The following is a 22,904-nucleotide window of genomic DNA, read 5'->3' as shown; positions in this document are numbered from 1 at the left end:
CATGGTGTCCCCATGGTGGAGATGTGTCGAGAGAGGGGTTTTCGGACGAAAAGAGGGGGAAATTGCCAAAAACTGACCAAACCACCATGGATTGGGGCAAGATTTGGCACCCTTGTGCAAATTGTGATATCACACCTTGGTTGCTATGGGTTTTTATATTTTGGAGTTGGCACCATGGTGTCCCCATGGTGGAGATGTGTCGAGAGAGGGGTTCTCGGACGAAAAGAGGGGGAAATAGCCAAAAACTGACCAAACCACCATGGATTGGGGCCAGATTTGGCACCCTTGTGCACATTGTGATATCACACCTTGGTTGCTATGGGTTTTGATATTTTGGAGTTGGCACCATGGTGTCCCCATGGTGGAGATGTGTCGAGAGAGGGGTTTTCGGACGAAAAGAGGGGGAAATGGCCAAAAACTGACCAAACCACCATGGATTGGGGCACGATTTGGCACACTTGTGCACATTGTGATACAACACCTTGGTTTCTATGGGTTTTGATTTTTTGGAGTTGGCACCATGGTGGCCCCATGGTGGAGATGTGTCGAGAGAGGGGTTTTCGGACAAAAAGAGGGGGAAATGGCCAAAAACTGACCAAACCACCATGGATTGGGACAAGATTTGGCACCCTTGTGCACATTGTGATATCACACCTTGTTTGCTATGGGTTTTTATTTTTTGGAGTTGGCACCATGGTGTCCCCATGGTGGAGATGTGTCGAGAGAGGGGTTTTCGGACGAAAAGAGGGGGAAATGGCCAAAAACTGACCAAACCACCATGGATTGGGGCAAGATTTGGCACCCTTGTGCACATTGTGATATCACACCTTGGTTGCTATGGGTTTTGATATTTTGGAGTTGGCACCATGGTGTCCCCATGGTGGAGATGTGTCGAGAGAGGGGTTTTCGGACGAAAAGAGGGGGAAATGGCCAAAAACTGACCAAACCACCATGGATTGGGGCAAGATTTGGCAACCTTGTGCACATTGTGATATCACACCTTGGTTGCTATGGGTTTTGATATTTTGGAGTTGGCACCATGGTGGCCCCATGGTGGAGATGTGTCGAGAGAGGGGTTTTCGGACGAAAAGAGGGGGAAATGGCCAAAAACTGACCAAACCACCATGGATTGGGGCACGATTTGGCACACTTGTGCACATTGTGATATCACACCTTGGTTGCTATGGGTTTTGATTTTTTGGAGTTGGCACCATGGTGGCCCCATGGTGGAGATGTGCCGAGAGAGGAATTTTCGGACGAAAAGAGGGGGAAATGGCCAAAAACTGACCAAACCACCATGGATTGGGGCAAGATTTGGCACCCTGTGCACATTGTGATATCACACCTTGGTTGCTATGGGTTTTGATTTTTTGGAGTTGGCACCATGGTGTCCCCATGGTGGAGATGTGTCGACAGAGGGGTTTTCGGACGAAAAGAGGGGGAAATGGCAAAAAACTGACCAAACCACCATGGATTGGGGCAAGATTTGGCACCCTTGTGCACATTGTGATATCACACCTTGGTTTCTATGGGTTTTAATATTTTGGAGTTGGCACCATGGTGTCCCCATGGTGGAGATGTGTCGAGAGAGGGGTTTTCGTACGAAAAGAGGGGGAAATGGCCAAAAACTGACCAAACCACCATAGATTGGGGCAAGATTTGGCACCCTTGTGCACATTGTGATATCACACCTTGGTTGCTATGGTTTTTGATATTTTGGAGTTGGCACCATGGCGGCCCCATGGTGGAGATGTGTCGAAAGAGGGGTTTTCGGACGAAAAGAGGGGGAAATGGCCAAAAACTGACCAAACCACCATGGATTGGGGCAAGATTTGGCACACTTGTGCACATTGTGATATCACACCTTGGTTGCTATGGGTTTTGATATTTTGGAGTTGGCACCATGGTGGCCCCATGGTGGAGATGTGTCGAGAGAGGGGTTTTCGGACGAAAAGAGGGGGAAATGGCCAAAAACTGACCAAACCACCATGGATTGGGGCAAGATTTGGCACACTTGTGCACATTGTGATATCACACCTTGGTTTCTATGGGTTTTTATTTTTTGGAGTTGGCACCATGGTGGCCCCATGGTGGAGATGTGTCGAGAGAGGGGTTTTCAGACGAAAAGAGGGGGAAATGGCCAAAAACTAACCAAACCACCATGGATTGGGGCAAGATTTGGCACCCTTGTGCACATTGTGATATCACACCTTGGTTGCAATGGTATTTGATTTTTTGGAGTTGGCACCATGGTGTCCCCATGGTGGAGATGTGTCGAGAGAGGGGTTTTCGGACGAAAAGAGGGGGAAATGGCCAAAAACTGACCAAACCACCATGGATTGGGGCAAGATTTGGCACACTTGTGCAAATTGTGATATCACACCTTGGTTGCTATGGGTTTTGATTTTTTGGAGTTGGCACCATGGTGGCCCCATGGTGGAGATGTGTCGAGAGAGGGGTTTTCGGACGAAAAGAGGGGGAAATGGCAAAAAACTGACCAAACCACCATGGATTGGGGCAAGATTTGGCACCCTTGTGCACATTGTGATATCACACCTCGGTTGCTATGGGTTTTGATATTTTGGAGTTGGCACCATGGTGTCCCCATGGTGGAGATGTGTCGAGAGAGGGGTTTTCGGATGAAAAGAGGGGGAAATGGCCAAAAACTGACCAAACCACCATGGGTTGGGGCAAGATTTGGCAACCTTGTGCACATTGTGATATCAAACCTTGGTTGCTATGGGTTTTGATATTTTGGAGTTGGCACCATGGTGTCCCCATGGTGGAGATGTGTCGAGAGAGGGGTTTTCGGACGAAAAGAGGGGGAAATGGCCAAAAACTGACCAAACCACCATGGATTGGGGCAAGATTTGGCACCCTTGTGCACATTGTGATATCACACCTTGGTTGCTATGGGTTTTGATATTTTGGAGTTGGCACCATGGTGTCCCCATGGTGGAGATGTGTCGAGAGAGGGGTTTTCGGACGAAAAGAGGGGGAAATGGCCAAAAACTGACCAAACCACCATGGGTTGGGGCAAGATTTGGCACCCTTGTGCACATTGTGATATCAAACCTTGGTTGCTATGGGTTTTGATATTTTGGAGTTGGCACCATGGTGTCCCCATGGTGGAGATGTGTCGAGAGAGGGGTTTTCGGACGAAAAGAGGGGGAAATGGCCAAAAACTGACCAAACCACCATGGATTGGGGCACGATTTGGCACACTTGTGCACATTGTGATATAACACCTTGGTTTCTATGGGTTTTGATTTTTTGGAGTTGGCACCATGGTGGCCCCATGGTGGAGATGTGTCGAGAGAGGGGTTTTCGGACAAAAAGAGGGGGAAATGGCCAAAAACTGACCAAACCACCATGGATTGGGGCAAGATTTGGCACCCTTGTGCACATTGTGATAGCACACCTTGTTTGCTATGGGTTTTTATTTTTTGGAGTTGGCACCATGGTGTCCCCATGGTGGAGATGTGTCGAGAGAGGGGTTTTCGGACGAAAAGAGGGGGAAATGGCCAAAAACTGACCAAACCACCATGGATTGGGGCAAGATTTGGCACCCTTGTGCACATTGTGATATCACACCTTGGTTGCTATGGGTTTTGATATTTTGGAGTTGGCACCATGGTGTCCCCATGGTGGAGATGTGTCGAGAGAGGGGTTTTCGGACGAAAAGAGGGGGAAATGGCCAAAAACTGACCAAACCACCATGGATTGGGGCAAGATTTGGCACCCTTGTGCACATTGTGATATCACACCTTGGTTGCTATGGGTTTTGATATTTTGGAGTTGGCACCATGGTGTCCCCATGGTGGAGATGTGTCGAGAGAGGGGTTTTCGGACGAAAAGATGGGGAAATGGCCAAAAACTGACCAAACCACCATGGATTGGGGCACGATTTGGCACACTTGTGCACATTGTGATATCACACCTTGGTTGCTATGCGTTTTGATATTTTGGAGTTGGCACCATGGTGTCCCCATGGTGGAGATGTGTCGAGAGAGGGGTTTTCGGACGAAAAGAGGGGGAAATGGCCAAAAACTGACCAAACCACCATGGATTGGGGCAAGATTTGGCACCCTTGTGCACATTGTGATATCACACCTTGGTTGCTATGGGTTTTGATATTTTTGAGTTGGAACCATGGTGTCCCCATGGTGGAGATGTGTCGAGAGAGGGGTTTTCGGACGAAAAGAGGGGGAAATTGCCAAAAACTGACCAAACCACCATGGATTGGGGCAAGATTTGGCAACCTTGTGCAAATTGTGATATCACACCTTGGTTGCTATGGGTTTTTATATTTTGGAGTTGGCACCATGGTGTCCCCATGGTGGAGATGTGTCGAGAGAGGGGTTCTCGGACGAAAAGAGGGGGAAATAGCCAAAAACTGACCAAACCACCATGGATTGGGGCAAGATTTGCCACACTTGTGCACATTGTGATATCACACCTTGGTTGCTATGGGTTTTGATATTTTGGAGTTGGCACCATGGTGGCCCCATGGTGGAGATGTGTCGAGAGAGGGGTTTTCGGACGAAAAGAGGGGAAATGGCCAAAAACTGACCAAACCACCATGGATTGGGGCACGATTTGGCACACTTGTGCACATTGTGAGATAACACCTTGGTTTCTATGGGTTTTGATATTTTGGAGTTGGCACCATGGTGTCCCCTTGGTGGAGATGTGTCGAGAGAGGGGTTTTCGGACGAAAAGAGGGGGAAATGGCCAAAAACTGACCAAACCACCATGGATTGGGGCAAGATTTGGCACCCTTGTGCACATTGTGATATCATGCCTTGGTTGCTATGGGTTTTGATATTTTGGAGTTGGCACCATGGTGGCCCCATGGTGGAGATGTGTCGAGAGAGGGGTTTTCGGACGAAAAGAGGGGGAAATGGCCAAAAACTGACCAAACCACCATGGATTGGGGCACGATTTGGCACACTTGTGAACATTGTGATATCACACCTTGGTTGCTATGGGTTTTGATTTTTTGGAGTTGGCACCATGGTGTCCCCATGGTGGAGATGTGTCGAGAGAGGGGTTTTCGGACGAAAAGAGGGGGAAATGGCCAAAAACTGACCAAACCACCATGGATTGGGGCAAGATTTGGCACCCTTGTGCACATTGTGATATCACACCTTGGTTTCTATGGGTTTTGATATTTTGGAGTTGGCACCATGCTGTCCCCATGGTGGAGATGTGTCGAGAGAGGGGTTTTCGTACGAAAAGAGGGGGAAATGGCCAAAAACTGACCAAACCACCATAGATTGGGGCAAGATTTGGCACCCTTGTGCACATTGTGATATCACACCTTGGTTGCTATGGGTTTTGATATTTTGGAGTTGGCACCATGGTGGCCCCATGGTGGAGATGTGTCGAGAGAGGGGTTTTCGGACGAAAAGAGGGGGAAATGGCCAAAAACTGACCAAACCACCATGGATTGGGGCAAGATTTGGCACACTTGTGCACATTGTGATATCACACCTTGGTTGCTATGGGTTTTGATATTTTGGAGTTGGCACCATGGTGGCCCCATGGTGGAGATGTGTCGAGAGAGGGGTTTCGGACGAAAAGAGGGGGAAATGGCCAAAAACTGACCAAACCACCATGGATTGGGGCAAGATTTGGCACACTTGTGCACATTGTGATATCACACCTTGGTTTCTATGGGTTTTTATTTTTTGGAGTTGGCACCATGGTGGCCCCATGGTGGAGATGTGTCGAGAGAGGGGTTTTCTGACGAAAAGAGGGGGAAATGGCCAAAAACTGACCAAACCACCATGGATTGGGGCAAGATTTGGCACCCTTGTGCACATTGTGATATCACACCTTGGTTGCTAGGGGTTTTGATATTTTGGAGTTGGCACCATGGTGTCCCCATGGTGGAGATGTGTCGAGAGAGGGGTTTTCGGACGAAAAGAGGGGGAAATGGCCAAAAACTGACCAAACCACCATGGATTGGGGCAAGATTTGGCACACTTGTGCAAATTGTGATATCACACCTTGTTTGCTATGGGTTTTGATTTTTTGGAGTTGGCACCATGGTGGCCCCATGGTGGAGATGTGTCGAGAGAGGGGTTTTCGGACGAAAAGAGGGGGAAATGGCCAAAAACTGACCAAACCACCATGGATTGGGGCAAGATTTGGCACCCTTGTGCACATTGTGATATCACACCTTGGTTTCTATGGGTTTTGATATTTTGGAGTTGGCACCATGGTGTCCCATGGTGGAGATGTGTCGAGAGAGGGGTTTTCGGACGAAAAGAGGGGGAAATGGCCAAAAACTGACCAAACCACCATGGGTTGGGGCAAGATTTGGCACCCTTGTGCACATTGTGATATCAAACCTTGGTTGCTATGGGTTTTGATATTTTGGAGTTGGCACCATGGTGTCCCCATGGTGGAGATGTGTCGAGAGAGGGGTTTTCGGACGAAAAGAGGGGGAAATGGCCAAAAACTGACCAAACCACCATGGATTGGGGCAAGATTTGGCACCCTTGTGCACATTGTGATACACACCTTGGTTTCTATGGGTTTTGATTTTTTGGAGTTGGCACCATGGTGTCCCCATGGTGGAGATGTGTCGAGAGAGGGGTTTTCGGACGAAAAGAGGGGGAAATGGCCAAAAACTGACCAAACCACCATGGATTGGGGCAAGATTTGGCACCCTTGTGCACATTGTAATATCACACCTTGGTTGCTATGGGTTTTGATATTTTGGAGTTGGCACCATGGTGTCCCCATGGTGGAGATGTGTCGAGAGAGGGGTTTTCGGACGAAAAGAGGGGGAAATGGCCAAAAACTGACCAAACCACCATGGATTGGGTCAAGATTTGTTACCCTTGTGCACATTGTGATATCACACCTTGGTTGCTATGGGTTTTGATATTTTGGAGTTGGCACCATGGTGTCCCCATGGTGGAGATGTGTCGAGAGAGGGGTTTTCGGACGAAAAGAGGGGGAAATGGCCAAAAACTGACCAAACCACCATGGATTGGGGCAAGATTTGGCACACTTGTGCACATTGTGATATCACACCTTGGTTGCTATGGGTTTTGATATTTTGGAGTTGGCACCATGGTGGCCCCATGGTGGAGATGTGTCGAGAGAGGGGTTTTCGGATGAAAAGAGGGGGAAATGGCCAAAAACTGACCAAACCACCATGGATTGGGGCAAGATTTGGCACACTAGTGAACATTGTGATATCAAACCTTGGTTGCTATGGGTTTTGATATTTCGGAGTTGGCACCATGGTGGCCCCATGGTGGAGATGTGTCGAGAGAGGGGTTTTTTGACGAAAAGAGGGGGAAATGGCCAAAAACTGACCAAACCACCATGGATTGGGGCAAGATTTGGCACACTTGTGCACATTGTGATATCACACCTTGGTTGCTATGGGTTTTGATTTTTTGGAGTTGGCACCATGGTGGCCCCATGGTGGAGATGTGTCGAGAGAGGGGTTTTCGGACGAAAAGAGGGGGAAATGGCCAAAAACTGACCAAACCACCATGGATTGGGGCAAGATTTGGCACCCTTGTGCACATTGTGATATCACACCTTGGTTTCTATGGGTTTTGATTTTTTGGAGTTGGCACCATGGTGTCCCCATGGTGGAGATGTGTCGAGAGAGGGGTTTTCGGATGAAAAGATGGGGAAATGGCCAAAAACTGACTAAACCACCATGGATTGGGGCAAGATTTGGCACCCTTGTGCACATTGTGATATCACACCTTGGTTGCTATGCGTTTTGATATTTTGGAGTTGGCACCATGGTGTCCCCATGGTGGAGATGTGTCGAGAGAGGGGTTTTCGGACGAAAAGAGGGGGAAATGGCCAAAAACTGACCAAACCACCATGGATTGGGGCAAGATTTGGCACCCTTGTGCACATTGTGATATCACACCTTGGTTGCTATGGGTTTTGATATTTTTGAGTTGGAACCATGGTGTCCCCATGGTGGAGATGTGTCGAGAGAGGGGTTTTCGGACGAAAAGAGGGGGAAATTGCCAAAAACTGACCAAACCACCATGGATTAGGGCAAGATTTGGCACCCTTGTGCAAATTGTGATATCACACCTTGGTTTCTATGGGTTTTTATATTTTGGAGTTGGCACCATGGTGTCCCCATGGTGTCCCCATGGTGGAGATGTGTCGAGAGAGGGGTTCTCGGACGAAAAGAGGGGGAAATAGCCAAAAACTGACCAAACCACCATGGATTGGGGCAAGATTTGCCACACTTGTGCACATTGTGATATCACACCTTGGTTGCTATGGGTTTTGATATTTTGGAGTTGGCACCATGGTGGCCCCATGGTGGAGATGTGTCGAGAGAGGGGTTTTCGGACGAAAAGAGGGGGAAATGGCCAAAAAGCGACCAAACCACCATGGATTGGGGCACGATTTGGCACACTTGTGCACATTGTGATATAACACCTTGGTTTCTATGGGTTTTGATTTTTTGGAGTTGGCACCATGGTGGCCCCATGGTGGAGATGTGTCGAGAGAGGGGTTTTCGGACAAAAAGAGGGGGAAATGGCCAAAAACTGACCAAACCACCATGGATTGGGGCAAGATTTGGCACCCTTGTGCACATTGTGATATCACACCTTGTTTGCTATGGGTTTTTATTTTTTCGAGTTGGCACCATGGTGTCCCCATGGTGGAGATGTGTCGAGAGAGGGGTTTTCGGACGAAAAGAGGGGGAAATGGCCAAAAACTGACCAAACCACCATGGATTGGGGCAAGATTTGGCACCCTTGTGCACATTGTGATATCACACCTTGGTTGCTATGGGTTTTGATATTTTGGAGTTGGCACCATGGTGTCCCCATGGTGGAGATGTGTCGAGAGAGGGGTTTTCGGACGAAAAGAGGGGGAAATGGCCAAAAACTGACCAAACCACCATGGATTGGGGCAAGATTTGGCACCCTTGTGCACATTGTGATATCACACCTTGGTTTCTATGGGTTTTGATTTTTTGGAGTTGGCACCATGGTGTCCCCATGGTGGAGATGTGTCGAGAGAGGGGTTTTCGGATGAAAAGATGGGGAAATGGCCAAAAACTGACTAAACCACCATGGATTGGGGCAAGATTTGGCACCCTTGTGCACATTGTGATATCACACCTTGGTTGCTATGCGTTTTGATATTTTGGAGTTGGCACCATGGTGTCCCCATGGTGGAGATGTGTCGAGAGAGGGGTTTTCGGACGAAAAGAGGGGGAAATGGCCAAAAACTGACCAAACCACCATGGATTGGGGCAAGATTTGGCACCCTTGTGCACATTGTGATATCACACCTTGGTTGCTATGGGTTTTGATATTTTTGAGTTGGAACCATGGTGTCCCCATGGTGGAGATGTGTCGAGAGAGGGGTTTTCGGACGAAAAGAGGGGGAAATTGCCAAAAACTGACCAAACCACCATGGATTAGGGCAAGATTTGGCACCCTTGTGCAAATTGTGATATCACACGTTGGTTTCTATGGGTTTTTATATTTTGGAGTTGGCACCATGGTGTCCCCATGGTGTCCCCATGGTGGAGATGTGTCGAGAGAGGGGTTCTCGGACGAAAAGAGGGGGAAATAGCCAAAAACTGACCAAACCACCATGGATTGGGGCAAGATTTGCCACACTTGTGCACATTGTGATATCACACCTTGGTTGCTATGGGTTTTGATATTTTGGAGTTGGCACCATGGTGGCCCCATGGTGGAGATGTGTCGAGAGAGGGGTTTTCGGACGAAAAGAGGGGGAAATGGCCAAAAACTGACCAAACCACCATGGATTGGGGCACGATTTGGCACACTTGTGCACATTGTGATATAACACCTTGGTTTCTATGGGTTTTGATTTTTTGGAGTTGGCACCATGGTGGCCCCATGGTGGAGATGTGTCGAGAGAGGGGTTTTCGGACAAAAAGAGGGGGAAATGGCCAAAAACTGACCAAACCACCATGGATTGGGGCAAGATTTGGCACCCTTGTGCACATTGTGATATCACACCTTGTTTGCTATGGGTTTTTATTTTTTCGAGTTGGCACTATGGTGTCCCCATGGTGGAGATGTGTCGAGAGAGGGGTTTTCGGACGAAAAGAGGGGGAAATGGCCAAAAACTGACCAAACCACCATGGATTGGGGCAAGATTTGGCACCCTTGTGCACATTGTGATATCACACCTTGGTTGCTATGGGTTTTGATATTTTGGAGTTGGCACCATGGTGTCCCCATGGTGGAGATGTGTCGAGAGAGGGGTTTTCGGACGAAAAGAGGGGAAATGGCCAAAAACTGACCAAACCACCATGGATTGGGGCAAGATTTGGCACCCTTGTGCACATTGTGATATCACACCTTGGTTGCTATGGGTTTTGATATTTTGGAGTTGGCACCATGGTGTCCCCATGGTGGAGATGTGTCGAGAGAGGGGTTTTCGGACGAAAAGAGGGGGAAATGGCCAAAAACTGACCAAACCACCATGGATTGGGGCAAGATTTGGCACCCTTGTGCACATTGTGATATCACACCTTGGTTGCTATGGGTTTTGATATTTTGGAGTTGGCACCATGGTGGCCCCATGGTGGAGATGTGTCGAGAGAGGGGTTTTCGGACGAAAAGAGGGGGAAATGGCCAAAAACTGACCAAACCACCATGGATTGGGGCACGATTTGGAACACTTGTGCACATTGTGATATCACACCTTGGTTGCTATGGGTTTTGATTTTTTGGAGTTGGCACCATGGTGGCCCCATGGTGGAGATGTGTCGAGAGAGGAATTTTCGGACGAAAAGAGAGGGAAATGGCCAAAAACTGACCAAACCACCATGGATTGGGGCAAGATTTGGCACCCTGTGCACATTGTGATATCTGTGGGGACCCCGGACTAGCTGTCCGAAATTCCCTGTTATGTATACAGTTCACGATCCCATGATCAGTGCGCCGTGAACACATAACCGAACTGATATCAAATTACACCATCCAATTACAAAGCGGAATAAGAAAATTACAACATGGTCACATGACCGATAATTACATAATAGCCTCGAAGGGCCTAACTAAACATCAGAGTAGCATCATCACTTCAGCAGCGCAGTACCCAAGTCATCTGCCATAACCCTACAGGCAACTGACTGGGAAGACGTTCCTAGCTCGCATAGACGTCGCCAACTCCTTTCTTCATCTGTCGAACTCCTTCAAGTCTGGCCAAGTAAATAGCCAGGGACAAAGCCGTGAGTACATTTGGAATTGTACTCGCAAACCATTTACAAAGTAACATATCAAGGAGAACAAGGTACCGAGGACTAACTAGGAGATCAAGAGGGAATGACCACTTATATAACAAGAATATGTTATGTAGAAGAGAAGAAGTGTTTTAGTGGAGTTAGCATCTCAACTTCATGGGTGAAGGAGATGAGAGAATATATCTAAGACCTCACTACTAGACTTAATTTAGGAAGATCTTTCACGACATAAACGCTTAAGAAGGGTAGACCCAATTTTTATCAATTCCTTTCCGACCACCTCATTGTGGTCATCAACCATTTTACCAGTACTCCAAGTACTCCAACACAAAACCCGTTTCTTTCCTTTGTCAAACATTTTCACAAACAAAACACATCAGGCTAAGCAACAGCCAATCCAGCCGTCCATGACCGCGGACACGGCTATTCGAATAGATTTGACTCTGCAAAGTTTGCACACTTTCCCCACAAGATCTGATAAATCCATCGGGATCATCCCCGGGCCATCATACGAAAGTATGTGGGTATCGGATAACCAGTCGAAGCCTTTCGCCCATTCTAATTAGCAAGAGGTCCTACCCTATGGAGTATGTACCTCCCGCCTCCGTGGCCGCTCACCGCCTTTGAGCGTGGCTCCACCGCCAAGCCAGGAGACCCATAGTGTCTTCCGGACGGGTCAGCCCCGAAGGCCTCCCGTTATACTATTGTCCCAACCTCGACAACCCGGACTCGGGGGTATCCGTACCCTTGTATAGTTATGCGGTGCCTCATGCTAAAGAGAACGAACGTCGAGCTAAGCCCCGTGCCCATGTTGGAGTAATGTGGTTGCGCTAGTTTGTTGTCATGGGTGAGTACTTAGGCGCCAAAGTTTTCGTAATATCCCAACCACTTTCTCATTCCCATCATTTTTACCAAATCCTTTCCTTTCTCAAATTCTCACTTGGGCATAACATTATACCCAAGGTTTTAACAAAAACTTTTACAACAAGGTAAAACCTTGAGGGTTTTCCCAACCTAAAGTTTATGTGTGAACTAAGATGTATAATAGCATAATGGTTGCCATCATAACAAGGAGGGGTGTCAAGGTCATCCATACTCCAATTGAGCATGAATGGAGATGATCAAAAAGTAGAGCAATTTTAATGATATTATCCCAAGTGTTTACTAGAATTAGGGTGTCAAAAGGTGGTGAAATGTGATTCACATACTTAGAGCAAGTACGCAATATATCGAGAGGGGACATTACACACTTAGTGGCAAGTGTGTAAAAGAATCAAGTTAAGCAAACCCAAGGAGACGCAAGAAATCAAGAGACCAAGGATAGAAAGATCTCAACCAAGAACATGGACAACAAAGAGTCAAAGTAAATGGCTTGCCTTGGCTTATTTGTCCCTGTACTTCTTCAATTCCATCAATATAAGAATTCCAACAATATAAATAATCTTCTCATCCGATTCCACTTCTTCTTCTTCTCCGGAATTGTTCGCATCTATCGCCGGAAAATATAAAAGGAACGCAATCAATCACATTGCATCAACAAGACAACATTCAACAATCAACAACTAACCATGCAGCCAAGGTATAACATACTAAGGACCTATAGATACCACAAAACAACTTTAAGATTTTTAATTTAGAAAACCCCATTTATTTACCTAGTAAAGGTATGAGAGTGCCACGACTTAGCAATTGCCTCTCTAGGTATCACCATGGCACAAAATAAGTATCCCCTGGTAGATAACATCATAAAGAGGACAAGTGCATTAGTTTGACATCAAATACATTCACAAAACATTTTCAAACATTTTTGGAAAAGTAGAAAACAGTTTTCCTAATTTAATTTGCTCACTTAACACTATACAAAAATAGGAAGCAAACCATATACCACGTCATTTGAAAACTTAAGCAAAACAAAAGAGCTAAAGTTAGGTTGCAGAGGTTTTGTTTTGCAATCATAAAACAAAGGTTGCCCACCTCTACTAAAAAGAGTTGGTCAAGGGTTTTAAATAAACCGAAAAGTTTTGCTTCAACAATGCATGCCACACATAAACATCACTAACAGCAACAAATATGTATGAACAGAGACTAATAATATTTTTCCTAGATAGCCAGTACTAATACAAGACTAACCCAATTGGAATCACCCAAAAATACTAAACCTACAATTTTAGGAATTTGTTTGAATCTGACTGTACAGAAAACAAGATCTGTAAGCCATAAATCGTAGAAAAATCCTAAAAATATGAGGCCACGGGCATTTGAAAGGTAATTAAACAGAGATGCATACACAATTGGATTTGGGTTCAAATTGTTTCTGAAACTCTCACAAATGGATTTACAAGTTTACTGCATGTCTGTACCATTTTCTTTCTCTCTGGATTTACACAACAGATAAATGTTTGAAACTTGTTTGAGATGATTCAGAAAACATTCAGTAATCCTACCGAATTGGAATCACACAATTAGGTTCAAAAATGGATTTTTGATGATTTAAAAGCTAACAGCCATGTCTGCAGAACACACAGAACAAGTTTAATTCACCAAATATCGTACACAACTCATAAAAATATGAAGTAAGCTGCATCTGAAAGGTATTGAATAGGTGGTTCTTACCCAACTTGTTTCACTCCAAAATTCGTTTCCAAGCTCCTGGTTTAATTCGACAAAGCCAGATCTGACCAGATCTTGATATGTGAACCATTTCAGTTTCAGGAGGTCAATCGAAGTGAAACCACCGCCAAAATGAAGGTATTGAAGAGGGCTTTCACCTACAGTTGAGTTTGCTCAAAAAGGTTTCGTAAAACGGAGCAAATCTAACAAACAGTGAATCTGCATGTTTACAGAACTTTATTTACCACGGACAATCCGTAACGAATTTGAGGATGAGACCAATGCCAAGTTGTAGATATTTTCCGTATCTATCTGCGGAACTTTGAATCACTCGATTTGGATCTGCGCACGAGATTTGGTGGATTTTACAAATTCGTACCAGAATCTGAAACAGCAAGATAGCAGAAATTACTGCAAGGATTTGGACGAACTTTGCTCAAGAACTTCAGATCTGAGAATAGCTCAAGCTTCTCCATGCTTGGACCAACATGCACCTGCATCAAGATCCAATCTTAGCAATGGAGGAAGAGGAAGAGGAGAGAAAACCATCTAGGGTTGGGGAGAAGAAGGGGAGGGAGGCTCTCATGGTGAGGAGGAGCTTGAGGGAGGAGGGAGCTTCATCTTGGAGTGCCTTCCATGGCCATGGCCGGCCATGAAGCTTGGGAGGGGCAGCAGCTCGTGGGGAGAGGTAGGGGGAGAGTGTGGGGGAGTGGAGAGTGAAGGAAATGAAGCCAAAGGGGAGGTGGTGGCCGGCTAGGGCCAATTTATAGAGGGAGAGGGGTGGCTGCCTCCTTTTTTCATTGGCTATGGTGGGTGGCTGCCCATTTAGTGATTGGGGTAGTTGGGAGGTAAGCCTTGTGGAGGAAGGAAGTGAGGAAAAGAGGGCTGGCCGAAATTTGCATGCACATACAATGGCCGGCTCCATTCTTATGTCATGCAAAAATGATTCATCAAAAGGGAGTTCCCATCATGCATGTAGATCATGGAGGAGCTACATAATTCCTTGCCGAGATGGTGGCTTAGATGATGTGTAGGAAGATATAAAATAGCTAGAGATGGAGGAAGAGCGTGATGGTGATGGGGGTTTACAAGTTTTCATGTGCAAGCTATTTTGGAGATGGCCGCCACAAGATTTTGAGACTTGGCCATTCCAAACAAGATGAGACACATGGTACCCAAGTGCCTAAGCAAGACACACGACACCACTTGTGTTATGCAAAGAAAATAGGTTCCTTCAAGTGGTAAAGAGTCTAAGGTTTAGAAGGATAGTGATGGATATAATGATACAATAACAATGATGAATATGGTGACATCAATTCATCAATTCATGAGGTCAAGAATGATGATGGAAGAGAATAGAGGGGTGAGATAGGTACGAGGAAATATAAGTTTCTCTTCAAATAAGAGGTCAATTGGGAAGTGATTTGAAAGTATCAAATGATCATCTACATGATCAAGAATTGGAGAATGAGGGAATACAATGTGGTGGATCAGAGATGTGCAAGAGTTGCCATTTGAAAAAGAGTTTAGTTGAAAGGTATGGGACACACCTCAATTGTATAGAGACAATTGGGAATGAACTCAAGTGAAATGGAATCTTGAAGATGTTGGGTGAAATCTAGTTGGAACATAGGAGTTCAAAATATTCTACTTACTTTCTCAAGTAAAGTAGAGTTTTCTCAATTTTAAAGTAAACAAGAAATGGTATAGGTACCATAAACAAGCCTTTTGTTAAAAACAAAGCAAAATAGAGAGTAATGTTTTAGAAATCAGTGCTTGGTAGAAATGGGACGAAAAACAAAACCCATTTCAGTTCCTTGTTTTCCTTGAAGAAATATCTTGAAAAGATTTAGTAAAACTAGAAGTAGTTTTGTGGTCAAATCTAGAGAAGGAAAATCAATAGGATTTTTGAGAGAGAAGACTAGTTTAGGGAGAAGTGTTCTCAAGGGTAGATGATGGCTACAAAATGTACCCATCATTACCACTCTTGGTTTTGTGAAGATTAAACTTGGATCAAAATAAAAACAAGAGGTAAAAGAGGAAGAAGTGATCTGGTGCTGGAACATGGGATAGGGTACCAGATCAAGTTGAATATACGAGTTGCAAGGATTGACTGAGACATGCAGGACGTGGAGGTTGAAGAGGGTGTTGCATAGATGAGATCCATGTATTGAGGCTACAAATAACAGTTGTGGTTGCTTAGAAATTAACTGCCAAAGTCTGGACATTTTAAGCCTGTCAACACAGATGGTCGACATGGCCTCAAAACCAACAAGGATGAGGGGGTATAAGAGAGGGATGTAGCTAGGGGTAGACGATCCCAAATTTTGAATTAAGGATGATTGAGCTATCTTGTACCACAAAGAGAAAATCAAGATGGCACACTCATGTTTCCATCAGGAGAGAGGTTTGATGCAGTAAAAAGGAAAACAACTTTTCCTAAGTCACACATGTGTTTTATTTGGTGAGTTGCTTGTCCGGCATCTAGAGGTGTTGTTCTTTGAGGTAACTCAAGACAAAACTCAACAAGCAAATCAAGACAATTCATCTATCAACAGATCAAGGCAATTCATCATAGCAAACAGATCAAGGCAATTCACCTTAATTAGTCTATAGAAAAAGTTTTTGTTCCCCCTGTTTTTTTGAAATAAGGACAACTAATCAAGGTTGAAAAAGTTGGGGTGTTACAGATCTTCCACCCTTAAAATAATCTCGTCCCGAGATTACTGAGTGTAGAACTAGAGGGGTTATAAAGTTTTAACCAAAGTCAGACTCCATTCTTCTGTAGACGTGCCGTTGTAGAGAAAGTCGTTTGCTTCATCTTCTGGGAGACATGATGGATTCTTGCCGATGGCGAGCTTCATGAAGAGGTTGACTACTCCATGCAGGTGTTGGATCTATAGCTTCTTTACGATCCTAGCGGAGGTTCAAGACTGTGGGAGGGTTAGTGCACCCAACGGTGCTTGAGCGGGGCTGAAAACCTTTTTAGAGTTAGCTTGATTTTAGTGGAAGACAAAGCCCTTAAGATTTTTCATCGGGTTCTCGGAAAAACTCAGAGCTTCTGCCTTGTAGTTCTGTCTGGGGCTTCGAAAGAAGTCATCGGTCTTCCTTGTTCAGCTGAAGAATCTTCGGGGGCGACGTGCAGACCACCACTTCAAGAGGCACTCACGGTGTTAACTGAACCATATGGGACGCGCGGCGAGTTAGAAAGTTGAAGAAACGCCTGGTTGGTACCCATATGAAGCAGCAACAGGGGTCGTCGAAGACAATCTTCAGCTTGGGGGTCAGTGTTGATTTCAGTAACAACTAAGAAGTTAGCGGGTAAACTACGCCTAAAGTCTTGAGTCTTGGAGTATCTTCAGAAGCTTCATTTGATGAGGACCAGATGAACCATGTGGTGTAGCTCGGCTTTGACGCTATTGTTCTCTCAACTTGTTAGACGGTGTGTTCGAGGGTAGTTTCAAAAAGATATCCTCGCGGTTAGCGCGAGTATACTCCAAGGTTAGACCAAGTTAGCATGTCTTCTCGTAGAGGTGCAGTCACTCTTGAAGGTAGGGCTTCTTCTTTCTTGGCGTAGTGGAGATGCTCCAGCTGATCTTGAAGGAAGTCAGCGTAGATAGGGGTCGGGTTAGTTTTCGTGACGGTTGAAAAACAACTTCCAACGGGTTTAGAGTTAGAGTCTTTCGTTAGTCTACCCAATTTAACTAATAGTTAGCAAAACATCGGCGAGGCAAACTTTAATCCTATCATTGCATGTGACACCCATACAACCATAACCAGAGACAAAATACCACTAACAGAGGCTACTGGTATTTTTCCTAGATGCACAGTAACAAAACAAGATCAACACAATTGGAATCATTCAAAAATATTTATTTTTCAATTTTTGAGATTCAAAATACTAACCAGAAACAGTGATCAAGTTTTATTTATTAAAAATCGCACAAAAATCCTAAAAATACAAAGTTAGTGGCATCTGAAAGATAATTTCATACTGGTTCTAGTGCAATTGGAATAACATCAATCGGAGCTACCAAACTATTTTTATTAGCAAAACAGTACACTGGCAGATTTTCATTTTTAATTGCTGTTTCACAAATTTCAAACAATTCAAAAGGGCGGGAACGTCTAAATAGCAAGACATACATGCACACAGCAAACAGATACAAACACTCAAGGCAGCACACTAGGGAACTACAAGCAATCATCAAACCAGACATGGTACTCTAAGTACCCAGAAATTCCTAATGCGCGGGTTTATCTCAATCAAAGCGATTGGGTTTGTCCTATCCATCCTATAGGTTTGGGGGCTGGTCACATATGTCGACGTCTTCATATTGCTGGCATCAACTTCAATGGGGATCCTTGTAACAGTGGGTGGTGACGCAGGCCTGATGTTGAATCCTCGATGTTGAAGTGGAGGCGAAAACTGTGCAGTCTTCTGTTGTAAACATCTCGGGGACGTGAGGTCTTCAGAGGGGTAGTTGTTGAGGTGCTCCCGAAGTCGATATCTTTTCGTGGCTGGCCTAAAAATTACTAGTCAAGAAACTGAGGACTTGATCCCTGACGACTGCAAAAAGTGCAAGCCCATGGAGGAATAAGGTCGGATCTTTGACATACTTTGGTGAAAACCAAATACATGATGTTATCATCCCTACATGAGCACGACTAAGTCGGCATCCAACCTTCAATAGCTGCTGTTGGAGATACGTGAGACTTCATAAAAGGTTGATCCATCTTTGAGTTTGAGTCTCCGGTCTGAGTTGGGGACATCGTCTAACCATGTGGGTTTGAAGTGGATGAGACAATAGAGTAAGAATTTTCAAACATTTTAATAAAGCGGAGAGATAAGAATTTAGAAGTTTTGAAGAAATAAGAGGAGTAGAAGCTATGCTTCCTACTAAAGAAATAATTTGTTTCGTAAATAGTTTTTTCCCAATTACTTGTCTCCTAACTAACGTCCATGCTAACTAAGGTCTCCTACAGTCAGGATAGCTCTGATACCAGCTCTGTGGGGACCCCGGACTAGCTGTCCGAAATTCCCTGTTATGTATACAGTTCACGATCCCATGATCAGTGCGCCGTGAACACATAACCGAACTGATATCAAATTACACCATCCAATTACAAAGCGGAATAAGAAAATTACAACATGGTCACATGACCGATAATTACATAATAGCCTCGAAGGGCCTAACTAAACATCAGAGTAGCATCATCACTTCAGCAGCGCAGTACCCAAGTCATCTGCCATAACCCTACAGGCAACTGACTGGGAAGACGTTCCTAGCTCGCATAGACGTCGCCAACTCCTTTCTTCATCTGTCGAACTCCTTCAAGTCTGGCCAAGTAAATAGCCAGGGACAAAGCCGTGAGTACATTTGGAATTGTACTCGCAAACCATTTACAAAGTAACATATCAAGGAGAACAAGGTACCGAGGACTAACTAGGAGATCAAGAGGGAATGACCACTTATATAACAAGAATATGTTATGTAGAAGAGAAGAAGTGTTTTAGTGGAGTTAGCATCTCAACTTCATGGGTGAAGGAGATGAGAGAATATATCTAAGACCTCACTACTAGACTTAATTTAGGAAGATCTTTCACGACATAAACGCTTAGGAAGGGTAGACCCAATTTTTATCAATTCCTTTCCGACCACCTCATTGTGGTCATCAACCATTTTACCAGTACTCCAAGTACTCCAACACAAAACCCGTTTCTTTCCTTTGTCAAACATTTTCACAAACAAAACACATCAGGCTAAGCAACAGCCAATCCAACCGTCCATGACCGCGGACACGGCTATTCGAATAGATTTGACTCTGCAAAGTTTGCACACTTTCCCCACAAGATCTGATAAATCCATCGGGATCATCCCCGGGCCATCATACGAAAGTATGTGGGTATCGGATAACCAGTCGAAGCCTTTCGCCCATTCTAATTAGCAAGAGGTCCTACCCTATGGAGTATGTACCTCCCCGGCACCGTGGCAGCTCACCTCCTTTTGAGCGTGGCTCCACCGCCAAGCCAGGAGACCCATAGTGTCTTCCGGACGGGTCAGCCCCGAAGGCCTCCCGTTATACTATTGTCCCAACCTCGACAACCCGGACTCGGGGGTATCCGTACCCTTGTATAGTTATGCGGTGCCTCATGCTAAAGAGAACGAACGTCGAGCTAAGCCCCGTGCCCATGTTGGAGTAATGTGGTTGCGCTAGTTTGTTGTCATGGGTGAGTACTTAGGCGCCAAAGTTTTCGTAATATCCCAACCACTTTCTCATTCCCATCATTTTTACCAAATCCTTTCCTTTCTCAAATTCTCACTTGGGCATAACATTATACCCAAGGTTTTAACAAAAACTTTTACAACAAGGTAAAACCTTGAGGGTTTTCCCAACCTAAAGTTTATGTGTGAACTAAGATGTATAATAGCATAATGGTTGCCATCATAACAAGGAGGGGTGTCAAGGTCATCCATACTCCAATTGAGCATGAATGGAGATGATCAAAAAGTAGAGCAATTTTAATGATATTATCCCAAGTGTTTACTAGAATTAGGGTGTCAAAAGGTGGTGAAATGTGATTCACATACTTAGAGCAAGTACGCAATATATCGAGAGGGGACATTACACACTTAGTGGCAAGTGTGTAAAAGAATCAAGTTAAGCAAACCCAAGGAGACGCAAGAAATCAAGAGACCAAGGATAGAAAGATCTCAACCAAGAACATGGACAACAAAGAGTCAAAGTAAATGGCTTGCCTTGGCTTATTTGTCCCTGTACTTCTTCAATTCCATCAATATAAGAATTCCAACAATATAAATAATCTTCTCATCCGATTCCACTTCTTCTTCTTCTCCGGAATTGTTCGCATCTATCGCCGGAAAATATAAAAGGAACGCAATCAATCACATTGCATCAACAAGACAACATTCAACAATCAACAACTAACCATGCAGCCAAGGTATAACATACTAAGGACCTATAGATACCACAAAACAACTTTAAGATTTTTAATTTAGAAAACCCCATTTATTTACCTAGTAAAGGTATGAGAGTGCCACGACTTAGCAATTGCCTCTCTAGGTACCACCATGGAACAAGATAAGTACCCCCTGGTATATAACATCATAAAGAGGACAAGAGCATTAGTTTGACATCAAATACATTCACAAAACATTTTCAAACATTTTTGGAAAAGTAGAAAACAGTTTTCCTAATTTAATTTGCTCACTTAACACTATACAAAAATAGGAAGCAAACCATATACCACGTCATTTGAAAACTTAAGCAAAACAAAAGAGCTAAAGTTAGGTTGCAGAGGTTTTGTTTTGCAATCATAAAACAAAGGTTGCCCACCTCTACTAAAAAGAGTTGGTCAAGGGTTTTAAATAAACCGAAAAGTTTTGCTTCAACAATGCATGCCACACATAAACATCACTAACAGCAACAAATATGTATGAACAGAGACTAATAATATTTTTCCTAGATAGCCAGTACTAATACAAGACTAACCCAATTGGAATCACCCAAAAATACTAAACCTACAATTTTAGGAATTTGTTTGAATCTGACTGTACAGAAAACAAGATCTGTAAGCCATAAATCGTAGAAAAATCCTAAAAATATGAGGCCACAGGCATTTGAAAGGTAATTAAACAGAGATGCATACACAATTGGATTTGGGTTCAAATTGTTTCTGAAACTCTCACAAATGGATTTACAAGTTTACTGCATGTCTGTACCATTTTCTTTCTCTCTGGATTTACACAACAGATAAATGTTTGAAACTTGTTTGAGATGATTAAGAAAACATTCAGTAATCCTACCGAATTGGAATCACACAATTAGGTTCAAAAATGGATTTTTGATGATTTAAAAGCTAACAGCCATGTCTGCAGAACACACAGAACAAGTTTAATTCACCAAATATCGTACACAACTCATAAAAATATGAAGTAAGCTGCATCTGAAAGGTATTGAATAGGTGGTTCTTACCCAACTTGTTTCACTCCAAAATTCGTTTCCAAGCTCCTGGTTTAATTCGACAAAGCCAGATCTGACCAGATCTTGATATGTGAACCATTTCAGTTTCAGGAGGTCAATCGAAGTGAAACCACCGCCAAAATGAAGGTATTGAAGAGGGCTTTCACCTACAGTTGAGTTTGCTCAAAAAGGTTTCGTAAAACGGAGCAAATCTAACAAACAGTGAATCTGCATGTTTACAGAACTTTATTTACCACGGACAATCCGTAACGAATTTGAGGATGAGACCAACGCCAAGTTGTAGATATTTTCCGTATCTATCTGCGGAACTTTGAATCACTCGATTTGGATCTGCGCACGAGATTTGGTGGATTTTACAAATTCATACCAGAATCTGAAACAGCAATATAGCAGAAATTACTGCAAGGATTTGGACGAACTTTGCTCAAGAACTTCAGATCTGAGAATAGCTCAAGCTTCTCCATGCTTGGACCAACATGCACCTGCATCAAGATCCAATCTTAGCAATGGAGGAAGAGGAAGAGGAGAGAAAACCATCTAGGGTTGGGGAGAAGAAGGGGAGGGAGGCTCTCATGGTGAGGAGGAGCTTGAGGGAGGAGGGAGCTTCATCTTGGAGTGCCTTCCATGGCCATGGCCGGCCATGAAGCTTGGGAGGGGCAGCAGCTCGTGGGGAGAGGTAGGGGGAGAGTGTAGGGGAGTGGAGAGTGAAGGAAATGAAGCCAAAGGGGAGGTGGTGGCCGGCTAGGGCCAATTTATAGAGGGAGAGGGGTGGCTGCCTCCTTTTTTCATTGGCTATGGTGGGTGGCTGCCCATTTAGTGATTGGGGTAGTTGGGAGGTAAGCCTTGTGGAGGAAGGAAGTGAGGAAAAGAGGGCTGGCCGAAATTTGCATGCACATACAATGGCCGGCTCCATTCTTATGTCATGCAAAAATGATTCATCAAAAGGGAGTTCCCATCATGCATGTAGATCATGGAGGAGCTACATAATTCCTTGCTGAGATGGTGGCTTAGATGATGTGTAGGAAAATATAAAATAGCTAGA

General features: G+C 44.6%; 2 long non-coding RNA genes across 2 annotated transcripts; both read right to left on the bottom strand.

Moving 5' to 3' along the window:
* Nucleotides 1-10,892: 10,892 nt before the first annotated feature.
* LOC139833242 (uncharacterized) lies at nucleotides 10,893-14,772 on the bottom strand. The gene is made up of 5 exons (XR_011748648.1): nucleotides 14,287-14,772; nucleotides 14,101-14,197; nucleotides 13,859-14,013; nucleotides 12,622-12,734; nucleotides 10,893-11,203 (listed from the first exon to the last, which is right to left on the bottom strand). It is a non-coding gene; the product is annotated as an uncharacterized lncRNA (long non-coding RNA).
* Nucleotides 14,773-18,885: 4,113 nt separating this feature from the next.
* LOC127311912 (uncharacterized) lies at nucleotides 18,886-22,566 on the bottom strand. Its single transcript, XR_007858001.2, has 6 exons — nucleotides 22,282-22,566; nucleotides 22,096-22,192; nucleotides 21,854-22,008; nucleotides 20,896-20,970; nucleotides 20,617-20,729; nucleotides 18,886-19,196 (listed from the first exon to the last, which is right to left on the bottom strand). It is a non-coding gene; the product is annotated as an uncharacterized lncRNA (long non-coding RNA).
* Nucleotides 22,567-22,904: the final 338 nt, after the last annotated feature.

This window comes from Lolium perenne, chromosome 7, assembly GCF_019359855.2.
Source record: "Lolium perenne isolate Kyuss_39 chromosome 7, Kyuss_2.0, whole genome shotgun sequence".
NCBI classification, from domain to species: Eukaryota; Viridiplantae; Streptophyta; class Magnoliopsida; order Poales; family Poaceae; genus Lolium; species Lolium perenne.
The sequence above is the reverse complement of the archived record's forward strand: the minus strand, read 5'-3'. Positions and strand labels throughout refer to the sequence as shown.